Source organism: Saccopteryx leptura, chromosome 3 (assembly GCF_036850995.1).
Source record: "Saccopteryx leptura isolate mSacLep1 chromosome 3, mSacLep1_pri_phased_curated, whole genome shotgun sequence".
Taxonomy (NCBI): Eukaryota; Metazoa; Chordata; class Mammalia; order Chiroptera; family Emballonuridae; genus Saccopteryx; species Saccopteryx leptura.
In genome coordinates this window covers 154,189,901-154,208,304 of record NC_089505.1, presented here as the reverse complement: position 1 = coordinate 154,208,304, position 18,404 = coordinate 154,189,901, and positions in this window count along the sequence as shown.

Below are 18,404 nucleotides of genomic sequence, written 5' to 3'. Positions count from 1 at the left end.
CAATCATACTTGGAGACCTCAATACACCGCTGACGGCTCTAGATCGGTCATCCAAACAGAGAATCAACAAAGACATAGTGGCCTTAAACAAAACACTAGAGCACCTGGATATGATAGACATCTACAGGACATTTCATCCCAAAGTGACTGAGTATACATTTTTCTCCAGTGTACATGGATCATTCTCAAGAATTGACCATATGTTGGGCCACAAAAACAACATCAGCAAATTCAGAAAAATTGAAGTTGTACCAAGCATATTTTCTGATCATAAAGCCTTGAAACTAGAATTCAACTGCAAAAAAGAGGAAAAAAATCCCACAAAAATGTGGAAACTAAACAACATACTTTTAAAAAATGAATGGGTCAAAGAAGAAATAAGTGCAGAGATCAAAAGATATATACAGACTAATGAAAATGACAATACGACATATCAGAATCTATGGGATGCAGCAAAAGCAGTGATAAGAGGGAAGTTCATATCACTTCAGGCATATATGAACAAACAAGAGAGAGCCCAAGTGAACCACTTAACTTCCCACCTTAAGGAACTAGAAAAAGAAGAACAAAGACAACCCAAAACCAGCCGAAGAAAGGAGATAATAAAAATCAGAGCAGAAATAAATGAATTAGAGAACAGAAAAACTATAGAAAAAATTAATAGAACAAGGAGCTGGTTCTTTGAAAAGATCAACAAAATTGACAAACCCTTGGCAAGACTTACCAAGGAAAAAAGAGAAAGAACTCATATAAACAAAATCCAAAATGAAAGAGGAGAAATCACCACGGACACCGTAGATATACAAAGAATTATTGTAGAATACTATGAAAAACTTTATGCTACTAAATTCAACAACCTAGAAGAAATGGATAAATTCCTAGAAAAATACAACCTTCCTAGACTGAGTCAAGAAGAAGCAGAAAGCCTAAACAGACCTATTAGTAGAGAAGAAATAGAAAAAACCATTAAAAACCTCCCCAAAAATAAAAGTCCAGGCCCTGACGGCTATACCAGCGAATTTTATCAAACATTCAAAGAAGACTTGGTTCCTATTCTACTCAAAGTCTTCCAAAAAATTGAAGAAGAAGCAATACTTCCAAACACATTTTACGAAGCCAACATAACCCTCATACCAAAACCAGGCAAGGATGGAACAAAAAAAGAAAACTACAGACCAATATCTCTAATGAATACAGATGCTAAAATACTAAACAAAATACTAGCAAATCGAATACAACAACATATTAAAAAAATAATACATCATGATCAAGTGGGATTCATCCCAGAATCTCAAGGATGGTTCAACATACGTAAAACTGTTAATGTAATACACCATATCAACAAAACAAAGAACAAAAACCACATGATCTTATCAATAGACGCAGAAAAGGCTTTCGATAAAATACAACACAATTTTATGTTTAAGACTCTCAACAAAATGGGTATAGAAGGAAAATATCTCAACATGATAAAGGCCATATATGATAAACCATCAGCTAACATCATATTAAATGGCACTAAACTGAAGGCTTTCCCCCTTAAATCAGGAACAAGACAGGGTTGTCCACTCTCTCCACTCTTATTTAATGTGGTACTAGAAGTTCTAGCCAGAGCAATCAGACAAGACAAAGAAATAAAAGGCATCCATATCGGAAAAGAAGAAGTAAAGGTATCACTTTTTGCAGATGATATGATCCTATACATCGAAAACCCCAAAGAATCCACAAAAAGACTACTAGAAACAATAAGCCAATACAGTAAGGTCGCAGGATACAAAATTAACATACAGAAGTCAATAGCCTTTCTATATGCCAACAATGAAACAACTGAGAAGGAACTCAAAAGAACAATCCCCTTCACGATTGCAACAAAAAAAATAAAATACTTAGGAATAAACATAACAAAGAATGTAAAGGACTTATATAATGAAAACTATAAACCATTGTTAAGGGAAATCGAAAAAGATATAATGAGATGGAAGAATATACCTTGTTCTTGGCTAGGAAGAATAAATATAATCAAGATGGCTATATTACCCAAAGCAATATACAAATTTAATGCAATTCCCATCAAACTTCCAATGACATTTTTTAAAGAAATAGAGCAAAAAATCATCAGATTTATATGGAACTATAAAAAACCCCGAATAGCCAAAGCAATCCTAAAGAAAAAGAATGAAGCTGGGGGCATTTCAATACCTGACTTCAAACTGTATTATAGGGCCACGACAATCAAAACAGCATGGTATTGGCAGAAAAATAGACACTCAGACCAATGGAACAGAATAGAAAGTCCAGAAATAAAACCACATATATATAGTCAAATAATTTTTGATAAAGGGGCCAACAACACACAATGGAGAAAAGAAAGCCTCTTCAATAAATGGTGCTGGGAAAACTGGAAAGCCACATGCAAAAGAATGAAACTGGACTACAGTCTCTCCCCCTGTACAAAAATTAACTCAAAATGGATCAAAGATCTAAACATAAGACCTGAAACAATTAAGTACATAGAAGAAGACATAGGTACTCAACTCAGGGACCTGGGTTTTAAAGAGCATTTTATGAATTTGACTCCAATGGCAAGAGAAGTGAAGGCAAAAATTAATGAATGGGACTACATCAGACTAAGAAGTTTTTGCTCAGCAAGAGAAACTGATAACAAAATAAACAGAAAGCCAACTAAATGGGAAATGATTTTTTCAAACGACAGCTCAGATAAGGGCCTAATATCCAAAATATACAAAGAACTCATAAAACTCAACAACAAACAAACAAACAATCCAATAAAAAAATGGGAAGAGGATATGAATAGACACTTCTCCCAGGAAGAAATACAAATGGCCAACAGATATATGAAAAGATGCTCATCTTCTTTAGCTATTAGAGAAATGCAAATCAAAACGGCAATGAGATACCACCTCACACCTGTTCGATTAGCTGTTATTAGCAAGTCAGGTAACAGCAAATGTTGGAGAGGCTGTGGAGAAAAAGGAACCCTCATCCACTGTTGGTGGGAATGTAAAGTAGTACAACCATTATGGAAGAAAGTATGGTGGTTCCTCAAAAAACTGAAAATAGAACTACCTTATGACCCAGCATTCCCTCTACTGGGTATATATCCCAAAAACTCAGAAACATTGATACGTAAAGACACATGCAGCCCCATGTTTATTGCAGCATTGTTCACAGTGGCCAGGACATGGAAACAACCAAAAAGCCCATCAATAGATGACTGGATAAAGAAGATGTGGCACATATACACTATGGAATACTACTCAGCCATAAGAAATGATGACATCAGAACATTTACATCAAAATGGTGGGATCTTGATAACATGATACGAAGCGAAATAAGTAAATCAGAAAAAACCAGGAACTGTATTATTCCATACGTAGGTGGGACATAATAGTGAAACTAAGAGACATTTATAAGAGTGTGGTGGTTACGGGGGGGGAGGGGGGAATGGGAGAGGGATAGGGGGTGGGGAGGGGCACAAAGAAAACAAGATAGAAGGTGACAGAGGACAATCTGACTTTGGGTGGTGGGTATGCAACATAATTGAACGACAAGATAACCTGGACTTGTTATCTTTGAATATATGTATCCTGATTTATTGATGTCACCCCATTAAAAAAATAAAATTATATTAAAAAAAAAAAAAAAAAAAAAAAAAAAAAAAGAAACAAGCCAAAACTGAAATTAATCCCACTTTAATTTATAAGATTTCTTTCATTCAGTTGAGTATATTAAGGTTGTTTTTTAGCTAAAAATTAATGTATATCAGCTATAGTTTTCCCAGAAAATTAACTTCAAAATCTAAAATTTCTTTCCATTTCACATTTTTATTATGAGCTCACATGTCTTTTATATAAAAAATAATATTGAAAGCCAAAATAACAGTAAAGAACTTGAGCATCTTAGAAACTAACATCATTCCCAATCACATAACCAATGGTGTTGCAGAAATTAACATAGCTGCAATGCTCATTTAAATCTAGAATTATAAGAACCATTTAGGTTTTGGCTTGTGATGAGAACATATAGAAAGGAAGGGGAAAAGGTGCTTCTTCTTGTCAAACAAAGTAATGCAAAGAATAATAGTTTTTAGACCCATCTGCAGGGAAATGATTTAGAAAGTTTTTGCACAGCTTGACAACTGTCTTTATGATTTCAGTTTTCTTATTAATTCAAAGACTCGTAAAGAGAAATAAAGTTGGAAATATAAATCAAAATTTGTTTCTAAGAAAATTTCAAATGAGTGAAATAATCAGTTAAAGTGTGAATCTCTCCATTATTTTTTAAAAATGTTTCTATTTTCCATTGGAATATATTTTCCAAGTGATTTCAAACTGCTATATCTTTTTTCCTTTAAAATGGCTGTTTAAGTAAATTATTAGGTTAAATAAGAGATTTTAAAAGTAAAAATAAATCAAATAAATAAAGATATATATATGATCTAGAAAATGAAAACTAAACTTTATTTATGTTTTGCATTATTATTTTAAATTTCTTTGAAAGACTCACTCATACTTCAGTGCTCTTAGATTTATAGCTATTACATATGCATTTTATAATGATAGCTAATACATTTTAGGTATATTAAATATTATGGTTAATGAACATATTCATGTCATTTACTAGATACCAACTTCAATTAAATGATAATTAGTTATGCAAAAAAGTCATGTCAAATGATTTTTGGAAAGACGTACAAGTTATTGATTGACCATATGTTAAAAAAAATAAGTGCACTTGTTACAACAGATGTATATATAAAAAGGCAGTACAATTTTAGTTGACAATCTGCTCAATGATTCAACATGGTTTCCCCCAAAACATTTATATTTCATCATTTTTGTCCACACAGAAAATATGGGTATATAATGCATAGATGGTAATCCCAAAACTTTTTTTTATTTATGTTAAAATGTATGTACAGTATAGTTCTCTACTACATAAGTATGGTGGATAAATGATGTCTGAAAATGTTGTATCATTTTTTTTCATTAGGAGATGAAGTCAATTTCCCTTCCCTTTGAACCTGGGCTAACCATCTAACTTGTTTTGATCAAGAGAATAAAGCAGAAACGACACTGTAAAATTTTGAATATGAGTTTTAGATCTGAAAATTTTGATTAGGCACTTTTAGAGCACCAGCTGCTATACTGTAGGAAGGCCACACTCCATGCATGCAAAGACACTCTTGTGGCTATACCCAACTCAGCTTCAAACAAAATGCCAGTAATAAGAATGAAACCCATTGGCACTCCAGGCCAGTTGAGCCTTCTGAATAACATAGTCCAGGGGTCGGGAGTTGTTTTGGCTAAGAGAGCCATGAACAACAAGTATTTTAAAATATAATTCCATGAGAGCCATACAACGACCCATGTACTTTACACATTATCCAATAAAAATTTGGTGTTGTCCCAGAGGACATCTGTGATTGGCTCCAGCCACCACAACCATGAACATGAGCGGTAGGAAATGAATGGATTGTAATACATGAAAATGTTTTATATTTTTAACATTATTATTTTTTTATTAAAAATTTGTCTGTGAGCCAGATGCAGCCATCAAAAGAGCCACATCTGGCTCTGAGCCATATGTTCCCAACCCCTGTCATAGTCTCAGCTGATCATAAGAGATGAAAGTATAGCCTGAGCAGGAGATGGTACAGTGGATAGAGTATTAGACTGGGATACAGAAGACCCACGTTCAAAACCCAAAGGTTGCCAGTTGAGTGCTGGCTCATCTGGCTTGAGCTCGAGCTCACCAGCTTGAGCATGGGATTGCTGGCTTGAGTGTGGGATTATAGACATGATCGTTGGCTTGAGCTCAAGGTCTCTGGCTGGAGCAAGAGCTCGCTTGCTCAGCTATAGCCTCTCCCCCCCACCCCAGTCAAGGCACAAATGAGAAAGCAATCAAGGAACAACTAAGGTGCCACAACAAAGAATTGATGCTTCTCATCTCTCTCCCTCCTGTCTGTCTATCCTTATCTGTCCTCTCTGACTCTTTCTGTCTCTGTCAAAAAAAAAGAGATAAAAATATATGTATGGTTGTTTTATAACATTGTTTTAGTGGAATTTAATTGATTTTTAATGATCTATTGGTTTGGTACATGAAAATAGATAATTGAAGCATTCTTTAAGATTTATAGATAAAATGGAGTGTGTTTGGGGAAAAGGTCTCAGCCTTCAACTTCCTCATAACTAAAATATTAATTAGCATGGGCTCTGAAATTAGTGTTACTGTTCTCAGAATGTTGTTAAACAGAGCAGTTGTCTTAGCTTTCTTGAGTCCTGTTTCTTCAGCCAGGTCTTTGTGATGCAATTTCTTATCAGTTTATATACAGCACTATGATGGTCTTCTGAGACTTTACTGCAGTTATGAACTCAGGAATAGGGTTGTATCCTGGAAAATTTGTAATGATATTTTTGGTCATGTTTCTGTGAGTTGACTTGATTTCTTACCTTTGCTTGACTAAATGGTTGTCTAGCATAAATGGAATGTCAATAGAATCTATGACTTTTTCATTTAATAGACGTTGAAGTTACATGGTTCTCAGTCCCATCAAGAATTCCTGAAAATTTCCTCTCTAGAGACTTCTTGTAAAATATCCAAATGGACTTACTATAGATAGTCGTCTGAGGATGAGCTATTCTGAAGTATATTTTATTATTTTCAAGGTTCTATTGGAATTTTCTGATAACACAGTAATGAACAGTGGAACTTGATGTAAAAAGGGATTTTAAGTAGCACGGAAGAAGAATATCAGTAACTCTGACTTAATTTGTGGTTATTGGCTCATATATCCATCAACTAAAATCTATAAAATTCACACATGAATAAAATTTTTTTTATAATCTAGTTGTGGTGACAGACATATAAATAGTTAACTGTAGAGTAACACAGGATGAAATGAATGTGAAAAAAGAGCTATAAGCAATATTTTATGTGAGTTGAGAGGAAGGAAAGTGTAATTCTGATGTTAGAAATTAACAAGAGGACCTGGCCAGTTAGCTCTGTCAGAGCACCATCCAGAAACACCAACATTGTGAGTTTGATCCCCAGTCAGGTCAGATATGGAAGCGATCAATGAACACACATTTAAATGGAACAATAAAGGAAGGCATCTCTCTCTCTCTCTCAAATCAATCAATTAAAAAAAAGAAATTGACTAGAGAGATGAGATTAGGGTTTGAAGAAAGCTTCATAAAGAAGGAAACATAAGATTTGCATGAGAGGTTAAGATGACAAGGTGTTTATAGGCAATAAATAGGGCAACTGAATTCCAGATTGAGCAAAATGAGTAACAGAATAGCAAGCATAGGAAAGTTTGATATCACTAACATAATATTAGAACAATAAATATAAAATAGGTGTTTGGAAACAGGTTTTATCAGTTTTTGCTAAGAAGTTTGGATATTTTGAGAGCAGCATGGCACTAACAAATGCTTTCGGGGAGAGATAGATGACACAACCCAACTGATATTACAGAAAGATAGCTGAGTGATAGAATGAAGATTGCTCTGAAGTGTGGATAAAAAGTGTAGCAAGTAGAATATCTAAGGGTTTCTGAAAATAATTTAGTATAGAATAAGTGGAAATTCTTAAGAGTAAATGGGAATATAAGACAAGTATCAAAGACTATTTTAACAAAACTTGTGGTTGATATTGAGAGTGAGGATGAAAAGAAACAACTTTGAATTTTCCAAACTTGGTGGCAGGAAAGAAAAGGCTGTAGTGATTTTGGTAAAGAGTATGGAAGTCTTTTGGAAACAAAATTGGCAAAAGAAGCAAAGGAACATGCTGGTTTTATGTGGAAATTACAATGAAGCATTTGCAATCTAATTGTAAAACTCATAAAGGAGAATTGAGAATATGACTTCATACAAGAGAGACATCAGTAGTAGAGAGAAATTAAAGCCATGGGAAGAGAGGAAATGTGCAGAGGGAGTTGAGTAAAATCTTCTGAAATCCTAATGATTCTGGACAATATGAACAAAGAGATGCCTGTGAAGCAGACTGAGAAAATCATGAGAGAAATGTTATTGAATCAAGGAGAAGCATGGAGATGGATAATCCATGGGGCCAAATATTCAGAAAAATTAAAGATGATAAAGAACAAAAATGAAAAATTATATCCAGTAATAAGAGAGTATAAGGGTATCAGAAATGGAAGGACAAACTGATAATTCAAGACAACTAGCAGAGAAAGGAAAAGAACATTATAAAAATAATATCAGAGGTACACAGATTATCAATATGCATAACAGCTTCTCAGAAGCGATCAGTGATAAATGATCCAACAATCCCTCTGAGTGTAGAATAATGATTAGTGATTTACAACATGAAGTTTCATGCAGGGCTATGATATTATAAATTCCTAAATGATATTGGCACTGTCAGAACACAGAACACATGGACTATTTAGAAGCCACATCTGGGTAATTTTCACTTAAAATTTTAGCAAAATTCATTTAAAGATTTTGTATAATTTTAGGTGATTTGAATATGTGCTGGGTATATCCAAGGGAAATGTATTATATAATTAAAACTTGATTATTGTTTCATTTAAAAATAGTATTTCTTTAAAAAATCATAAATTAATTAATTATATCAATATCATACATTATTGTTAGTGATCTTAAAAAGTAATATTCAAGTTTTTCATTTTCCTTTAGTAGTCTTAAAATGCAGAGTAACTAAAATTTATTGTTCATTTTAATATCTGATACTATTTATTAATCAAGAATTGTTGGTGACATCACGGAAATGGCGCTGTGAGCAACGCGTCCGACAGATCTCCCCAAAATCACAACAAATTTATCAACTAGAAACAGAAAAATTTATCCTCGGAGCATTCCGGAGTTCCACACAAACTGAAAGCGAAAGGACTATTATCACTTGAATCTGAGAGACGAGGGTGTGGAGGAAGCTAACTACCGCAGGGACGTTCATTCAAGCCACGGAGGGAGTGCACCTGTGGTGAGTCGGCCCACACTCGGGAGCGGCGAGCGAGCAGCCGCTGGCACGCGCCCGGTCCGGTTGCAGAGCGAGCACCGCTAACGTTCCCAGTGGCCCGCGCACTGCGAGTGAGAGTCCCCAGCCACCAGTGCCTGGAGCACCCCATTCACGCGCGTGCCCTACTGGCCCACACACCCAGGGTGCCCCATTATCCTGCGCACGGTGCGCCCCAGCCGCCAGCGGTGGGGCGAGCGGGAGAGGCGCTAGGGCGGTCTTCCCTACTTGGGAGATTCTCTCCGTGGGCGGGGCACCTCACCCAGCCATTCAAGCTAACAATCAAGTGTTGGGGGAGGGGCGCGCAGGCAGCCTGAAATACCTTCGGGAGCACAGCTGCGGACCCAATCACTGAAATTAGCTTAACCCATGAAATCTGCGCACCCACGGGCTCTAATTGATAAGATCTCTCTCAGTTCAGCGATCCAAGACAAGAGGCGTGATATTTCTTAGTACCTCTCGCTAAAAGGGCGGGGGCAACTTCTGATTGATAGAGCCTCCATATTCAGGGATAAACGCTAACAAGAGGGACTTGGCAGATAATAATATCTTTACTACACTAGTCGCAAGCAGAGACTAGTGCCTCTTCTTCCCAGCCAAAACAGGCTACAAAGTGTGGAAAGCCTGGGTTGAGTGGTCCAACTGAATGCTAGGCACTGAACAGTCACCTTGACAACAATTGACTCCCACCCCCGCCTGATTACACTGGAGGCTCTGACTGCCAGAGCCTTTCCCAAACCCTTGCGCTGATTGGGGATAGAGTGGGGATTTCCTAGCTCTTTGAGCCTCTTACTCCCCAGGCAGAAGCAGTAGCAGCCTTATAGCTGGATCACCAGGCTGCTAATTCAGGAAGGGGGGACTAGGAGAGAGACTCCAGGAAAGCAAACTCTCTCATCGTTGGACCCTGCAAACGCCAACAAGCCTTGACTACCAGCAAGACTAAAGCCAATTATATGACATTGCCATAGAATCCCATCAACTGCAAATCCCTACCTAAGTGTGACACAGGGGCAGAGCCTGGGGTACAGAGTCACCGACCAGGAAGAGGGAGAGAAAAGAAAAAGGAAGAAGTTAACCTCTCAAAATCAAGAAAAATCCACAGACTTTACAACTTGTTCCACTAATTTTTTTTTTTTTTTGCTGTTGTTTGTTTCTTCTATCTTATTGCCTTTATTATTATTATTTCTATTTCCTCCACCTCGGTCCTTATATTCTCTGCCCATCTTATGCTTCCCTTTTCTTGAACTACACTACCCATGAGTGTTACATTTTATTTCTTATCTTCATCCTCACCCTCCTTTAAGGTTATACTCCAAAACACTTAACTCTCACTCTCTCCTCTTTTGTTTTTTTTTGTTTTGCTTTATTTTGTCTTTTTCTCTTCCTTTTTTTTCCTTCCTTCGTTTTTCTCTTTTTCTTATTTTTTCCTTTCTATTCGTTTTTTCTTTTCTCGTTTTACTTTTCCTCCCATTTAATCCTCAATCACGAACAAATTAGTTAATTTGGGACTCAAGGTTTTTTTTTGGTTTTATTTTTCTTTTTCGCTTTTGTTTTTGTTTTTTTTTGTTTGTTTGTTTATTTTTGTGGCATTTTGGGTACTTTTTACGTTGCTTTTTAACTCACTAGCATTCCTCCCAACCCAAGGTCTCCATTGTATTTAGTCTTCGCTCCACTTAATACAACAGATTTTTACTTATTATTTTTATTTTTTTCTTTATTATTCTTTTTTTTTCTCCTTTTTTCTGGTTCCCTCTTATCCCTCTCATTATATCTCTTAGTCGACCATCACTTACAAGCAAATCATCTTATGCTTGTCTAAGATTTTCTTCCTTTTTTTTTTTTTTTTTTTTTTTGCATTTAGTAGGTCCCTACTCCCTTTTTTTGCCCCTTGAACTCTTCACCCCAAAATCAGGCCCTCCATTATAGGCAGTTTTTGTTCCATTTAGCATAATATAATTCACAGGTCATCACGATATTTCCCTGAGGAGGGGAGAGGAGGGAAAGAGAAGAAAGAAAAAAGGGGGAAATAATAAATTATTACTGTTTTTTTTTTGGTGGGGTGTTTTACCTTTTTTTTTTTTTTCTTTTTACTCTTTATTAATTCTAATTAGTGCTATCAACAAGACCACCCTCAGATGCCAATAAGAAAGAGGAAATCGAATATTATGGATACAAAAGAAAGAGAGGTAACACAAATAGATGTGGAAAAATCTATGGAGAAAAGACTTAACATATTGGAAGCCTTGGAGCTAAATGACAGAGAATTTAAAATAGAAATCTTAAAAATACTCAGAGATATAAAAGAAAACACAGAAAGGCAATTTAGGGAGATCAGAAAACAACTCAATGAACACAAAGAATATATTACCAAGGAAACTGAAACTATAAAAACAAATCAAACAGAAATGAAAAACTCAAAACACAAGCTGAAAAACGAGGTAACAAGCTTAGCTAATAGAACAGGCCAGATAGAAGGTAGGACTAGTGAAATACAAGAGAAGCAACTTGAGGCACAACAGAGAGAAGAAGAAAGAGACTCAAAAATAATGAAAAACGAGAAAGCCCTACAGGAATTGTCTGACTCCATCAGAAAGAATAACATAAGAATAATAGGTATATCAGAGGGAGAAGAGAAAGAAAATGGACTGGAGAATATACTCAAACAAATAATAGACAAGAACTTCCCAAGCCTGTGGAAAGAACTAAATCCTCAAATTTAAGAAGCAAACAGAATACCAAGTTTTCTTAACCCCAACAAACCCACTCGAAGGCACATCATAATAAAGATGACACAAACCAATGACAAAGAAAAAATTCTCAAGGCAGCCAGGGAAAAGAAGAGTACAACATATAAAGGAAGGCCTATTAGATTATCATCAGATTTCTCAGCAGAAACTCTACCAGCTAAAAGAGAGTGGACCCCAATATTTAAAGCCATGAAAGAGAGGAACTTTCAGCCAAGAATACTATACCCATCAAAGCTATCCTTCAAGTACGAAGGAGATATAAAAACATTCACAAATACAGAAAAGATGAGAGAATTTATCATCAGAAAGCCCCCACTCCAGGAAATACTAAAGGGGGTTTTCCAACCAGATTCAAAAAACAAAAAAAAAACAACACCACAAGTAACAGCTCCACCAAGAACACAATAAAACCAAACTTAAACTGTGACAACAAAGGAAAAAAAAGGGGGGAGAGGATGGAGATTAACAGTAGCAAAGGACGATGAAGTGCAGAAATACTCATAAGATAGGGTACTACAATGAATATGGTAGGTACCCTTTTCATTACTTAATGGTAACCACCCTTGAAAAAACCACCACAAAAACACTTGACTTAAAAAAGGTAGCAACTGAGGAAAGAAGTATGGAACACAAACAAACAAAAACAAATGATAGAAAAACAAAAGAGAAGAATCAAACAAGATACAAAACTAACAGAAAGCAATTTATAAAATGGCAGTAGGGAACCCACAAGTGTCAATAATTACACTAAATGTAAATGGATTAAACTTACCTATAAAAAGACACAGAGTAGCAGAATGGATTAAAAAAGAAAATCCAACTATATGCTGCCTACAAGAAACACATCTAAGCAACAAGGATAAAAACAAATTCAAAGTGAAAAGCTGGAAAACAATACTCCAAGCAAACAACACCCAAAAAAAAGCAGGTGTAGCAATACTCATATCTAATAATGCTGACTACAAGACAGAAAAAGTACTCAAAGGCAAAAATGGTCATTTCATAATGATTAAGGGGAAATTGAATCAAGAAGACATAACAATCCTTAATATATATGCACCAAACCAAGGAGTACCAAAATATATAAGACAGCTACTTATTGACCTTAAAACAAAAACTAACAAAAATACAATCATACTTGGAGACCTCAATACACCGCTGACGGCTCTAGATCGGTCATCCAAACAGAGAATCAACAAAGACATAGTGGCCTTAAACGAAATACTAGAACACCTGGATATGATAGACATCTACAGGACACTTCATCCCAAAGCGACAGAGTATACATTTTTCTCTAGTGTACATGGAACATTCTCAAGAATTGACCATATGTTGGGCCACAAAGACAATATCAGCAAATTTAGAAAAATTGAAATTGTACCAAGCATATTTTCTGATCATAAAGCCTTGAAACTAGAATTCAACTCCAAAAAAGAGGGGGAAAAACCCACAAAAATTTGGAAACTAAACAACATACTTCTAAAAAATGAATGGGTCAAAGAAGAAATAAGCGCAGAGATCAAAAGATATATACAGACAAATGAAAATGAAAATACGACATATCAGAATCTCTGGGATGCAGCAAAAGCAGTAATAAGAGGAAAGTTCATATCACTTCAGGCCTATGAACAAACAAGAGAGAGCCGAAGTAAACCACTTAACTTCACACCTTAAGGAACTAGAAAAAGAAGAACAAAGACAATTCAAAACCAGCCGAAGAAAGGAGATAATAAAAATCAGAGCAGAAATAAATGAAATAGAGAACAGAAAAACTATAGAAAAAATCAATAAAACAAGGAGCTGGTTCTTTGAAAAGATCAACAAAATTGACAAACCTTGGCAAGACTCACCAAGGAAAAATGGCACAGGACTCAAATAAATAAAATCCAAAATGAAAGAGGAGAGATCACCACAGATATCATAGATATACAAAGAATTATTGTAGAATACTATGAAAAATTATATGCCACCAAATACAACAATCTAGAAGAAATGGATAAATTCCTAGAACAATACAACCTTCCTAGACTGAGTCATGAAGAAACGGAAAGCCTAAACAGACCAATCAGCAGGGAGGAAATAGAAAAAACTATTAAAAACCTCCCCAAAAATAAAAGTCCAGGCCCAGACGGTTATACTAGTGAATTCTATCAAACATTCAAAGAAGACTTGGTTCCTATTCTACTCAAAGTCTTCCAAAAAATTGAAGAAGAAGCAATACTTCCAAACACATTTTATGAGGCCAACATAACCCTCATACCAAAACCTGGCAAGGATGGCACAAAGAAAGAAAACTACAGACCAATATCTCTAATGAATACAGATGCTAAAATTCTAAACAAAATACTGGCAAACCGAATACAACAACATATTAAAAAAATAATACATCATGATCAAGTGGGATTCATCCCAGAATCTCAAGGATGGTTCAACATACGCAAAACGGTTAACGTAATACACCATATCAACAAAACAAAGAACAAAAACCACATGATCTTATCAATAGATGCAGAAAAGGCTTTTGATAAAATACAACACAATTTTATGTTTAAGACTCTCAACAAAATGGGTATAGAAGGAAAATATCTCAACATGATAAAGGCCATATATGATAAACCATCAGCCAACATCATATTAAACGGCATAAAACTGAGGACTTTCTACCTTAAATCAGGAACAAGACAGGGTTGTCCACTCTCTCCACTCTTATTTAACGTGGTGCTAGAAGTTCTGGCCAGAGCAATCAGACAAGACAAAGAAATAAAAGGCATACATATCAGAAAAGAAGAAGTAAAGGTATCACTTTTTGCTGATGATATGATCCTATACATCGAAAACCCGAAGGACTCCACAAAAAGATTATTAGAAACAATAAACCAATACAGTAAGGTCGCAGGATACAAAATTAACATACAAAAGTCCATAGCCTTTCTATATGCCAACAATGAAATATTAGAAAATGAACTCAAAAAAATATTCCCCTTCATGATTGCAACAAAAAAAATAAGATACGTAGGAATAAACATAACAAAGAATGTAAAGGACCTATATAACGAAAACTACAAGGCATTATTAAGATAAATAGAAAAAGACACAATGAGATGGAAAAATATTCCTTGTTCTTGGATAGGAAGAATAAATATAATTAAAATGGCCATATTACCCAAAGCAATATATAAATTTAATGCAATTCCCATCAAAATTCCTATGAGATTTTTTAAAGAAATGGAACAAAAAATCATCAGATTTATATGGAAATATAAAAAACCCCGAATAGCCAAAACAATCCTAAGGAAAAAGAATGAAGCTGGGGGCATTACAATACCTGACTTTAAACTATATTATAGGGCCACGATAATCAAAACAGCATGGTATTGGCAGAAAAATAGACACTCAGACCAATGGAACAGAATAGAAAGCCCAGAAATAAAACCACATATATATGGTCAAATAATCTTTGATAAAGGGGCCAACAACACACAATGGAGAAAAGAAAGCCTCTTCAACAAATGGTTTTGGGAAAACTGGAAAGCCACATGCAAAAGAATGAAACTCGACTACAGCCTGTCCCCGTGTACTAAAATTAATTCAAAATGGTTCAAAGACCTATATATAAGACCTGAAACAATAAAGTACATAGAAGAAGACATAGGTACTAAAATCATGGACCTGGGTTTTAAAGAACATTTTATGAACTTGACTCCAATGGCAAGAGAAGTGAAGGCAAAGATAAATGAATGGGACTACATCAGAATAAAAAGTTTTTGCTCAGCAAGAGAAACTGATATCAAAATAAACAGACAGCCAACTAAATGGGAAATGATATTTTCAAACAACAGCTCAGATAAGGGCCTAATATCCAAAATTTACAAAGAACTCATAAAACTCAACAACAAACAAACAAACAATCCAATAAAAAAATGGGAAGAGGACATAAACAAACACTTCTCCCAGGAAGAAATATAAATGGCCAACAGATATATGAAAAGATGCTCAGCTTCATTAGTTATTAGAGAAATGCAAATCAAAACTACAATAAGATACCACCTCACCCCTGTTAGATTAGCTATTATCAACAAGACGGGTAATAGCAAATGTTGGAGAGGCTGCGGAGAAAAGGGAACTCTCATCCACTGTTGGTGGGACTGTAAAGTAGTACAACCATTATGGAGGAAAGTATGGTGGTTCCTCAAAAAACTGCAAATAGAACTACCTTATGACCCAGCAATCCCTCTACTGGGTATATACCCCGAAACCTCAGAAACATTGATACGTAAAGACACATGTAGCACCATGTTCATTGCAGCACTGTTCACAGTGGCCAAGACATGGAAACAACCAAAAAGCCCTTCAATAGAAGACTGGATAAAGAAGATGTGGCACATATACACTATGGAATACTACTCAGCCATAAGAAATGATGACATCAGATCATTTACAGCAAAGTGGTGGGATCTTGATAACATACGGAGTGAAATAAGTAAATCAGAAAAAAACAAGAACTACATGATTCCATACATTGGTGGAACATAAAAACGAGACTAAGAGACATCGACAAGAGTGTGGTGGTTACCAGGGTTGGGGGGAGGGAGGACATGGGAGGGAGGGAGTGAGAGAGTTAGGGGGAGGGGGAGGGCCACAGAGAACTAGATAGAGGGAGGCGGAGGACAATCTGACTTTGGGCGAGGGGTATGCAACATAATTTAATGACAAAATAACCTAGACATGTTTTCTTTGAATATATGTACCCTGATTTATTAATGTCACCCCATTATCATTAATAAAAATTTATTTAAAAAAATGAACAAATAAAATCTAAAATAAAAAAAAAATAAAAAAAGAATTGTTTCACTTTCTCAGAAGCACTACCAAGTTTCAGAGTTTACAAACACTAAGGCAATGACACAGTATTTAGGCTATTTTTTTCTTGGAAGAAAGAACTATAGAATCTCCATGTTCATAAAGAAGAGAAAATATGAAACTGAGCAATACAAAGCAAAAAATTCTCAAAATAGTTTATAAAATTCTCTGTCGATTGCTTTCAGTTTCTAACTAGAAGTGCCTCTTCTGCAAATTCACTTCTGCTAGAAGTATTTTGCTAAATTTAAGGTAATGGAGTAGCAGTTTCATTTTTTATAATAAATATTTTAACATAAAACCCTCTAACAGTCAAATAGTTCCTGGTGAATCATGACGAAGAGTCCAATAGGGTTCCAAAAGATCAAATTTTTGAATATGATAAAGTGGGGTGAGGCTTAAACTACCTGTATTGTTAAAAATGGTTAGAAAACTTGGGTAAATACCTGAAAGGAATATGAGTATTTTTCACTTGTTTGTGATTAAAAACAAAATAAAAAGAAATGTCTCCTTTAATTGAAGACACTTAAAGCTAAAAGAGAAAGTTAACCACTTAACAGCAGGGATACTCATGGATACATGTTTCATTAATTGGATAAAAGAGGAAGAGAAAAACCTTTCCAAACATATTACTATGTGTTTTTGAACACATTTCGTTAAGTACACTTTTTAATCAGTTACTGGAATAGACGAGGGTGAAACCTCACATAGTTACAACTTCAAAACATTTTTAGAAACACATTAAAATAAAAGGGCAGGATGGAAGTGAGAACAAAACATTATTTTTGGTTTTAAAGATAGAGCAAAAAGACCATTATTGCCTATGTGTATAGCATATATTCCACAAAACGAAGACCATTCATCCATTCACCCATTCAATGAACAATGATTTTCTAACTACAACGCTCATGTTATTAGTGAACAATAAGGACATTCAATAACAGGCAGCTGCAATTCCATGTGGTAAGTATCATAAACCAGGTGACTACAAAGTGCTCAGGAAAGACTAACATGATACAATAAACCCAGGCTTGGGAGGAGAAAAAATATTCTTCTGAAGAGGTTACTTTTATACTTAACACTTAGAATGAAAATAAATTAACCAGTTAAAGAAAGAGGAAAAAAATATTATAAGCAGTATTAAAAGATAAACTGAAGCATGTTAAAAAGTTAGAAGCATGTCAAAAGTTAGAGCAAAAGTCAATCAAATTAGGCAGAATACCAGACCAGAAGTGCTTAGGATGCTTCAGCAAGAGGCATGATGGGCAAGGCTTTTATAGAGTAGGCATGGAAGCAAACCAAGGAAAGTATATGGTTGGCTATAGCTTAAGATGTTGCCTTATTTGGGAAAAATTAATTGGCTGTATCTGATTGATTGTCTTTAGGTTTTGATTTCTGAACCTTGAGGCATTTACAAGATTATGAGTGGGTTTGCTCATGTACACTGATAAGGTATTAAAATCACCTTCATCTAATAGCTTTCTTATTTAATTTAACAACAGAACAGATGGTATACACCACTGCCAGAATACAGTGAGAACCTGGGAAGTGATTTCACGTGGTTGGATAACAAACAGCAGAGCAGGGTTGTAGACTGAAGATAAGAGCAGAGACCAAAGAAAGAGGAGGGGACCAGTTAATGATAGAACTCTAATATGTGTTCATGAGAATGGGTTTTACTTGAAAAATAATGTGTTTAATCCACATCAACAACTATAATTTTCTGGAAAGAAAAGATTTTATTTTTAAATATCTCTACACAATCTATATAAGAA